The sequence below is a fragment of the Colossoma macropomum genome, unplaced genomic scaffold, assembly GCF_904425465.1.
Source record: "Colossoma macropomum unplaced genomic scaffold, Colossoma_macropomum, whole genome shotgun sequence".
Taxonomy (NCBI): domain Eukaryota; kingdom Metazoa; phylum Chordata; class Actinopteri; order Characiformes; family Serrasalmidae; genus Colossoma; species Colossoma macropomum.
The window spans coordinates 109,355-119,895 of NW_023494796.1; the positions used below are offsets into that span (position 1 = coordinate 109,355).

At 37.6% G+C, this 10,541-nt stretch overlaps 1 pseudogene; it reads left to right on the forward strand.

Annotated features, from left to right (window-relative positions):
* Nucleotides 1-304: 304 nt before the first annotated feature.
* LOC118816924 lies at nucleotides 305-4,916 on the forward strand (annotated as a pseudogene).
* The last annotated feature ends 5,625 nt before the right edge of the window (nucleotides 4,917-10,541 follow it).

Below are 10,541 nucleotides of genomic sequence, written 5' to 3' on the forward strand. Positions count from 1 at the left end.
AGTCCCCCAGAATCTTCAAGGTTTAAAGAGTGTGTGGATGGTCAAAATTGCACATGAACACTGTTAGAGAGTTTCTTTGTACAAGAAGAATTTTGGAGCTGTCATTGCTAACAAATGCTTCTCCCCTTTAAATCGATTTTCCATAGTCTGTCTTAAATTTCATGTGAACAGCTGAATTAAAAAAAAAATGTTGACATGTTGGATACTTATTTCCCTCATTGTATATATAATGGTTAGTAATATGTACCCTTGTGTGAATGTTTAACCATTTAAATTGTTAATATCTTGTTTTTTATTTGCAGCTATGCTACTGATATGCATGGCATCTATTCTAATCTGCTCTGCAGCAGGTAAATGCCGCAACTTTCAATCTTTTTTGTATCCAATTTCCTACCCTTTGCATCCAGTATTTAAATTTCAATTCGCAATACATCCACAGAATATTCTTAAGAAAGTTATAAAAGTATGAAATTGTTTCACTAAAAAAACAATAATTTGCACCATTAGCTTGAATAATAATCATTATAGACTTACGTACCAACATGTGGTCAACCCTGTTACTGAAACCTGTTTACGCTGCTAAAGGAAAACTATGATAAAAAAAGAAATTAAGACCTTTTCCAACAGCAATAATAACATTAAGGCCATGTGGCCAGAGACATGTGAGTTCCAAAGTTTACCTCAGAGCAGTAGCTGGAGTCTAAACCACTGTTCAAAAGTAAATACTTTAAACACTTAATAAAGATGTGTTTTTATTTAATAACATACAATTTTGTTTTGCTCTGTGGTGTTTTAGTTTTCCAGGTAGTTGCTAGGCTACTTATGTGTTGCATATGATCTGCAGCAGTTAAATACAACAACGACACGTTTCATTTCCTTAATTTATCTGAACTCTTTCTTGCTGTTTTATAAGATTTCCAGTTTGTCTTCTCTTTCTCTCTTTGCCGTCCTTCAGAGTTCTCTGTACTTGTCCCTGATGGTTCAGTCTCAGCATTTTTGGGGTCTTCAGTCATCCTGCCGTGTCGTCTTTCTCCATCTTTAAATGCTGAGACGTTTGAAGTTCGGTGGTACAAGAATGATGATTACGACAACCCGGTTCTGCTGTATAAAGATCTAAAGGTCCAGGAGAACACTGGAGATCCTCAGTACAGAGGCAGAGTGTCTCTGATTGGAGAACTGCAGAAAGGGAACGTCTCTCTGAAACTGGAGAACCTCACACTGGTAGACAGATGAGAATATGTGTGCTTTGTTAAAGGTGACATTTGGTACAACACAGCTAAAGCAAATCTCACAATAAAAGGTAAGACCTTCAGTGAATGTACTGTTAATTGGTCAGCTTACACACCAATAAAAACAAGAGGTCAGCTCAACTCAAAATGACATAGTAACTGTTTACATGGCTTTTCTTGAGTGGACTCAACTTGAGGACACCAGAGTTCACCCAACTCAAACTTCTTAGTTGAGTCAAAAGTTCTCTCAGTTTTTAGTTCCGCATCTCAGTGAGGTGAATAAAATTAACTTGTTTTTTTATACTCAACTTCCCCACTACACACAATCCTGCTAGACATTTTTCTCTTGGGTACTCACTTATGGATGGCAACAGCATTGCTGGGGCTCAAACTCACAACCTCCTCCTGGGATGACTGCTTAGTCCAATGCACCACTGAGGAACATGTAAGTCATCTCCGATTTTGTGTTTACAAATGTTTAATACACTGGAGACTAATTTTTTTTTTTTGACCTCAAAGCATGGCACAGTCTGATGTGGTGCAACTGTCTGATAATCCATCCCAACATCAGGAGGTTGTGACTTTGAATCCCAGCAATGCCACAGCTGTCCATATCTGGAAGCCCGAGAGGAAAATGCGCCAGATGGGACTGTGTGATAGAAGGAGCGCCAGCTAGTGGGGAAATTCAGCAAAGAAGACATAGATTAAGTTTATCTAATTGAGATCCAGACCTAGAAACAGTAGCTGGGAGAACTTTTGACTCAACTAAGAAGTTTAAGTTGGGTGAACTGTTGAGTCAACTCAGTTACTATATCATTTTAAGCTGAGCTGACCTCTCATTTTTCACAATTCTTTAGCAATGATTGCTTGACCAGCAAACTGGGCGAATGCAGATAATCCATGCTCACAACCACCATTGTCAAAACATCAGTGGAGGGAATATCTTGTGGAAGAACAACGTTCCATCCCTTTAGTGCAGTAGAGTGCATTGAAGGAGTTCTGGAGGCCCAACATACTATGACACTTTTTGTGGGCTTCTTTTAATTTGTCACTTGTCTGTATATGAAGTGCATCTGTTTGGTCTGTGTTTTATCTTATTACTTATTAACAAACTCTATATATCCTCCACAGCTCTGGGCTCTCTTCCTGTTCTCTCATTTGCTGAAGTTGGAAATCAAGTGAATGTGACCTGTGCATCAGGGGGATGGTCACCAAAGCCCACCCTCACCTGGAGAGACAGAGGAGGAAGAGAACTCACAACCAGCCATGTTCATTACAAAACTGGTACTAGATCTAACAAAGTCCGTAAGAAAGTATCTCAAAATGTATAAAAGTCATAAAAGCAACTTCACTGAAAAAAGCAGTTGAGCATGTTGAGAATGCTCCTCACTGTGGTCTCTCTCTCATTTAGACTCTGAAGGGTTGGTCAGTGTGAGCTCTTGGCTGCTTTTCTCTCCCTCTGAGTCAGAGTGGACCTCTTGTTCTGTGGGTTTCTCTGATCAGGAGATGAGAGAGGGAAGAGTGCTGCCACACAAAGGTGAGAACATCTCTCTGTCCACTTTACACTACTGTGAATTATTCGAATGTAGCTCCAAAGTATAAGATGGTAAATAAACCAGTTTAATTTCCAGTTTCACATATTTAGTACAGACTGTAGTGTAACATTTCATATATACATCTGAATGATATATTTAATCAGTAATATAAGAAAGGCATTTCACACTTTTGCCCCATACTAATCTTTAAATCTTCAATACATACTGTTTGGGTGTTTTTGGAAAACTGGGTCTTGTGATCTCTAATCCAGTTAACTTGTTTATTATTTTAGTGCCACTTTGATTCCATGTTTATGTTTCTGTAGGAATCTGGAGGGAGGCGTTCATCTCCACTTTAGCACTTTCATTAATTATCATCATCATCCTTACTGCTCTTCTTCTATTAGTAAGACAAGGTACTGTTTAAAACTACAACTGTTCATAAATAAAGTTTTGGACATAAACTCTGACATACCACAGCAATAATGCAGTTATTTATCATATGTGTTTCTTTAAATAGGTTTATTTCCACACTGCTCATCTCATAAAAATGCTAAAGCAGCAGGTATGATTGATCATTTGGTAATATTTATCTATAGAAATGCATAGATATAGAATTCTGGAATTAATATAACTAGAGATAAAACTTTATTATTATTATTATCATTATTTATTTTGCAGTAGGTCATCAGTGCTGGCTAGATATCTGTCTTTGTAATAGACTTTTTTCTATCAGAGTGTAAAAAGTTTTCACTGGACACAAATAATTAAACACTAGAACGTAACATAGTATCTGTAATACTGCTGGAGTAGATGCATTATCAGTGATCTCAGATAAGATGATATTACAGATATGAGTCAGTATTGTTGCTTTACATGTCAGCATGATAAAGTGAGATATTAAATTTCCATTTTTGTCATGCAGCTAATTCTGTTGAGTCCATTCCAGCAGAAACAGTACCCCTTAAAAGGTAACCAGTTTTCATTTGAAATATATATTTTTTATTTTTCACTTGTACTTTGACTTTTTTTTTTGTTACAAGAAAATAATATCGTCAATTCTCATTAATCGTCCACAGAGGAAACACTTCCCCTTAGAGGTAGTGTTTTGTACTAGCTGTATAATATTAGATCCATACTATTAAATATTTCAGAGTAAATAAAAGTCAAATGTTTTTAATGTATTTCATTTCCTTGAAATTACATCTAAGAGAGCTGGTTAATCTGGAAACTGTCATTTCTCTGCAATTTCAGATGAAGCTGCAGAGAAGACAGTTTCAAGTAACTTGTCATTTCTAGTTAGAGGGAAAAAGCATTAATTATGTTCCAGTTTAAGCCGCCTGCTTCTCTACTTGAATGTTTTAAAAGAGAACAGTGTTAAAATAAGTGTATCATACAGATATCAGTTCACAGTCCTCTGTGTCTCCAGACTCTGCTGAAGAGAGATTACAGATGTGGAATAAGCTGAAAAAACAGAAAGGTAAATAAAATATTTGATATTCATTCACTTACATGAATCTTCACTGTTCAGGTCAAACAAATTTATTTGTCCTTTTCTTTCTCAGTGAAGCTCACTGTGGATCCTGACACACGTCCAGCAGCTCTGATGGTGACACGAGATGGAACCGGTGTGTGCTGTGGAAAACTGAGCTTATATAACCTTAAAGACTCATTTCCTCACGTTCTGAGTAAAGAAGAATTCTCCTCAGGACAGAAATACTGGGAAGTTACAGTGGATCAGAAAGAAAAGAGTAAAAAGTCATGGTGTATGGGGGTCACTCAAAAGCCCCCCACTAAAGGGACCCTCACAGCTCTCTATTATGAAGAAGACTGTGGTATTTACCCCAGTACTGACCCTCACACTCAGATACCTGCTGAAGATCACGTTTCCACCCTGGGTCTGATTTTAGACTTCAAACACAAAACTCTGTCCTTTTATAATGTAGATAAACAATCTCACCTTCATACTTTTACAATGAATAACATGAAGAAAAATTAATATTTTGCTCTAATCAGTCCAGGAATAAAAGATAATCATAATGTAAGTTTTCATAGTTAGCAATGTGAATGGAAGTGAATGGTCTCTAAAGCATTTTATACAGCCTTTACTGAGATAAACCTTTAAATCTGGGCCAAGGTGGGCAATATGACAGTATTTCATTGTTATTGTGATACATTTTGTTATGATAAACAATATTACTTTTCTAAGCATATCATGAATATCATCAGAACACTGACCAACTGCGCATTTCACTATGAAGACACTTTAATCAGCCCTGGTTAACTGGATTTAGGACAGGGCCGTATGTGAAATGTTATAACTGTACTCATTTTTTGATTGGATCTTTTAAACCTGACTGCTGATGTATTTTCTTCCGTGTATCAAAACATTGTGATCTGTATCGTGTATCATAAAAATGTCTTTAAGTATTGTGATATACATTTTTTCTGTCACTCACAATATTACAATTTGCATGGGATCTTTTGTTTTGTCTTTTGAATATCTGTTTGAAAATTGAACATAATGTAAATATATATTTTTCAAATCAATATATGTATAATAATAGATAATAGATAATAAAATAGGCCAAAAAATACACCACACACAATTGTGACTGTTTAAATATTGTACAGTATTTGTTTCTGAAAAAATTCTGAAAATTAAGCACAATTATAGGATATATGTTCACACACACACAATCCAGAAAAACAGTACTCTTTGCAATCACTTGAATTTACATTTGTACATTTGTAATGTTTTGGGAAATGCAGCACACTGTCTTCACAGTGCAGACTTGCTGTATTGCAATGTTACAAGCAACCCTCCTTATGAGAACTGAGCTGCAACATATGAACTGCCTGAGTCTACAGAGGAGAAAATGCACACTAATCCACAACCACAGAACACACTTATACTGATCTGGAAACAGTATAAGGTTGAAAGAAGTATGAAATGTTGAGCTTTGAGAAACTGAATTTATGAAAAATTGTTAAATTTGCTCCATGATCAGTATAAATAGAGAATTCCTGCCAACAAACAGCTGCCTTAGACCTAGGCTCTAATAATATGGCCAGGCCCCCTTAACCCCCAACCCCTCTCACCCCTCCAAAAAACAAATAAAAAGAAAAGACAAAATGAAGTTCTACAGTCCTGAGTCCATCAATGTGCACAGCTAACGCTTGTGTTGCTGGTGTAAGCAGCCTATGATCATGTTAGTCTCCACTATACTTATTACAAATAAAGAGGACAATTTGTCCTGAACTCCACTTAATTGTTAAATCTTTTTCTTCCTTCTTGAACTTAGTATTTAATAACAAGAACCAGAAAGAATAGTATTTAATATACTTAGTATTTAATAGGCTATTTTGTCACTGACATAAGAAATAACTCTTAAAATAATAAACATAACGGCCAACGGAAAGAGTACAAAGCAGATTGTATATATATATATATATATATATATATATATATATATATATATATATATATATACACACACACACCAATCAGGCATAACATTATGACCACCTCCTTGTTTCTACTCTCATTGTTCATTTTATCAGCTCCACTTACTATATAGGTGCACTTTGTAGTTCTACAACCACATTAGCATGGAGGAGAAGACAACTATTGTCCATGATGGGTAGCAGACCTCCAGAGAAATCCAGCCTGACCCCTGTTTACTGTACTTAAAAAAATCACCCTATGTGAATTTGGCAGAAGAATAATATCCGTGTAAACTCCTGTATCTGATTACATTCCCTAAAAACATTCCAGAAAGTTTAAGTCCATTCTGATCATGTTTGTCACGTCATAGTGAAAGTTTATACCGTTCAACATGGCGGAGCAGAAACTGGTCTGCAGAGGAGACGAAGTTTACGCTCTGATCTTTAAAAGACGGCGGTGGGACGGACGTCCAGCTTATGTGTCTCAGAACACGACGTCTTCCTCTCGGCCTTCTTTAATAAGGACATGTGAAGGACGTTTTCCTGAGTCTGACATCATTTTAAAGCAATTAAAAACACAAGCGCTGCTCACTGCTGCTCGTCTCACTCTGACTGGACTCACATGATGCTCGTTGTTATGGCAACGTCTACACTAAGTGGTTCTCTATGCATGAGCGTAATTACATGTAGTGTGAACGTAAACAGAGCGTAAACACATTTTCCATCAGATTATTGAGTAGAGTAAGCAGATAAACACGTCGGTTTTAATCTATAATCAGAATGTATTCAATGTGTTCAATCAGACTGGCCCGATATAGGTTTCAAATGTGGATTCTGCTGTGAACTCGCTTTAAAATCCAAAAATCAAATTCTTATATCTCTATCAGTCACAAAGTGCTATTAGTCACAGCAATTTTGTAATTTATAATTAAGCATCTAAAAAATAATATACACATATAAAAGATTACGACTGCACCATAATTTAGGCAGAGCTTTAATAAATGTTGTAGGCATCTGCTCCAATACTATCTTCTGTAATTTTCATTTCGATAGTAGACTTTAAAACACCTCTAGAACACAGAATCATGGGTAGTGTTGTTCAGGATGACCACATTATTATTTGATTGTCATACATTTTAAGAAGTGGATGAGAAACAGTGGAAGGGGGGGGCAGACTTTAAGTGATATGACAGCATGTGTGTGTGTCACCCACATGCTCATGTACCGTCTTAAATTATTAAACTACAAAATTACAGCTTAATCATTGTGATATAAATATTTAGAATAAAGTATTCATCAGTATCAGTACAGTATTTGCTTGCCTGCCATCAGTCCTGATAACAGTGGCAAATTATGTTGTAAAGGACACCTTATTTTGGTGTTTTCTTTGCTGTAACTTTGACACTTTGATGCTGTGACTGATAAACTAATTAGTCAATAAACATTTCCTGTGTCAAAGTGGATCTCTTGAAGCAGGAAAACACTGAAACATAAAAGCCAGGGATACCTGAGATAAAAGTTGGGAGGCACTGCTCATAAAGGGAAATTCCACTGATTTTTCAAAGTTTCTGCATACTTCAGTGGTTCAAATGTAAACATAGTCATTCAGAGTGGTTTGGTGTGAAATGGTTCATTGTAGAGACTACAATAGTCTTCATACGGTGAATTCAGAGTGTTAGAAAAAGAAAAACGCTAACGTTTGCAGCACATGGGCCAGACCTTGTTTAAATCTCCTGCCCTAATGCTTGTAGCACACTGGCACTGCCAATTTGAAACATTTGTAGGTAGGAAATATTCATAAAACTATTCATATTTTCACATCAAGCTTTGTTACTCACCCTTTAAACGAGAACTGTTGTAACCCAGCTGTAACACAGTCAGCCTTATTGATGTTCACTAAATAGACGCTGGCCCTTTAAGAAATTTGCGGCAGTTTCACTTTCTGCTGATGCGGTTTCTGGTTGTAGCAGACCCGGTTTATGAGGAGCCTGGTCACTTCCTATTCCCCCTATTATATCAAAAACAGGACTGCTAAAAAGCAGGAGGGCGTCCGCGAGAAAGTCCTCAACGAATGGATTGAATGGAGCTCCTTTAATTTTAGAAAGTAGACGGATGTATTTCACTAAAAAACAAAGAAATCTTACCTACATGTTTCCTTTTTACTACAGCAAACGGGTTTTGGGCAACAGCAGGCGAGCATTAATGCTACTGAATGCTGATTGGTTGGTGAGCAGAGCAGCTCATTGGCTGTTCGCGCTCACTGACGTCATGGACGAACATGAGGCGCCATTTTAAACTCCTATAACTCGAGTTTAACAGCTCTTAAAAATATAACAGCAGTGTTAAAATGTTTTACACTGTTCTGTGTTCAGGAAATGATTGTATTCTTTTACATTAAAAGTGTTTAATCATTTATAAACTATGATTTTGCTCAAATGCTCCATCTTAACCCATTCATTTTGGACTCGCTCGGGAGCGCCCTCTAGCATTTGAGAAAACCGGAAGACATAGCAGAGTAGTAATTCTCCTCTCTACAAGCTCTCTGGTTGTAGTAGCTGCTTTGCGGCCAAAACAGAGAGCTCCCATAGAAATGTACGGGCAGAAGTGCACACGGTTCAGACTGGTTTTAGCGCAAGGAGAGGAGAGGTCTTTTTTTATGATTTATTCATATTTATTGAAAACAAGGTGAACCACGACAACGACATCAGCTAACATTAAATGCATTTAATGCAACAAGTGAAAAAGCACAGCCTTCTTGTTGTGTTTTTAAATATAAGCACCTACAGGCTGTAGTTTGGCTCTTACCTGTAAACGTGTTTAAGTGTAAATAAGGAGGGCCTCCTTCAGTCCATCCTTCTGTTCTGTAACTGATTAGTTCAACTTTCACTTTCAACAGCTGAGCTGCGAGACCAGTCAGGACACAGAGGGCTGTTCCAAACTGAAGCCTCGCTGTCTCATTGGTCATTGCCTTAGGAGGCAGTGCTGTCCACAGTGCTGGTGTTTCCTGCTATTTTCTCCCTATCGCATCATCACAGACACAAAGAGAGGAGAGGTCTGATAGACTGCAGCCTACAGAGACTGAGCGTTCTCTGCATCTATGTGCATCCTGGTGCATAGTTACTAAGGCTACGTTCACATTATAAGCCTCATTGCTCAAATCCAATCTCACTGACTCGACGGTTCACTCTCGTTTAGGTAAGTGACTCAAATCTGTCATTAATGTGAACGAACCGGCGCCCTGAAATGACCCTCATGCTCACGTCCTACTAGTAGCGTCACGTGAATGAATCACGTGCATCATCAGCACAAACTAACGAGCAGAACGAGCTTCGCTGAGAAGATAATTAACTCTGATCAGCTCTCAGCTTCATTATTAGAGCGAGACAAAGGAGAAAAAGGTGAGATGAGCTGCTTTTGCACCGTTTACAGGCTTTAACATCTGTTCGGCGCTGCCGCCATGGTAACGCTGAATGATGTCACACGCGTAGTTTTACATTAAGGTCACATGGCCACGAATTGGATACGTGTCCGATCTAGGACCATATATGAAAGTGGCTCAGGTCGGATTTGAAAAGATCAGATTTGTGTCCACACAGCCCTGAAAACATCAGATCTGAGTCACATTAGGGCAAAAAATCGGATTTGTGCCACTTCACCTGGTAATGTGAACGTAGCGTAAGATTTGTCCTAGTTTTTAACTCTTAAGTTCCACTGAAAGCATTTAAAATTACTCATTATTAGGCATGTTTATACCTGCCTGCTGTGTTGAGTTGGCTGATGAATGCTGAAGGTTTTAGCACGCGGTTTTCTGTGTACTAAACGCATTTGGTCAGAAATGGTTGAAAAATGTGTATGTTGTTGAAAGAAATATGATGTGTTTAACAGTATTTGGGTACTTTATATTTTTATTCATATATGCTTGTTGCTTCAACCCTGCAAACACAGTTTCTTTGTGAAAACCTATTGCTGTGATGCCCACAATGTTGTCACTACGTTGAAGTTTAATTCCTCAGAAGGTTGTGACTATGGCAACATTGTGACCACATAGTGTCAGTACGTTGTCACAACCATTATGTTGTGCATGGAACTCAAGCCCTGCAAACACAGTTACATTGTAACAACGTTGCAACATTGTAAGAAAGTAGACTACACCGGTGTCAAAAGGTGGTGCTGTTTACAGAGTCTGAACAAGTTCATCACAATTATTCAGTAAAGCTGTCATACAGTATTTTATACAACAGTTAGTTCCGGCCACGCAAGCTGATTGGTTGAGAAGCGTTCTAACTGTGCTGTATTTCGCCATAACATCACAGTTTTTCACAAACACTGT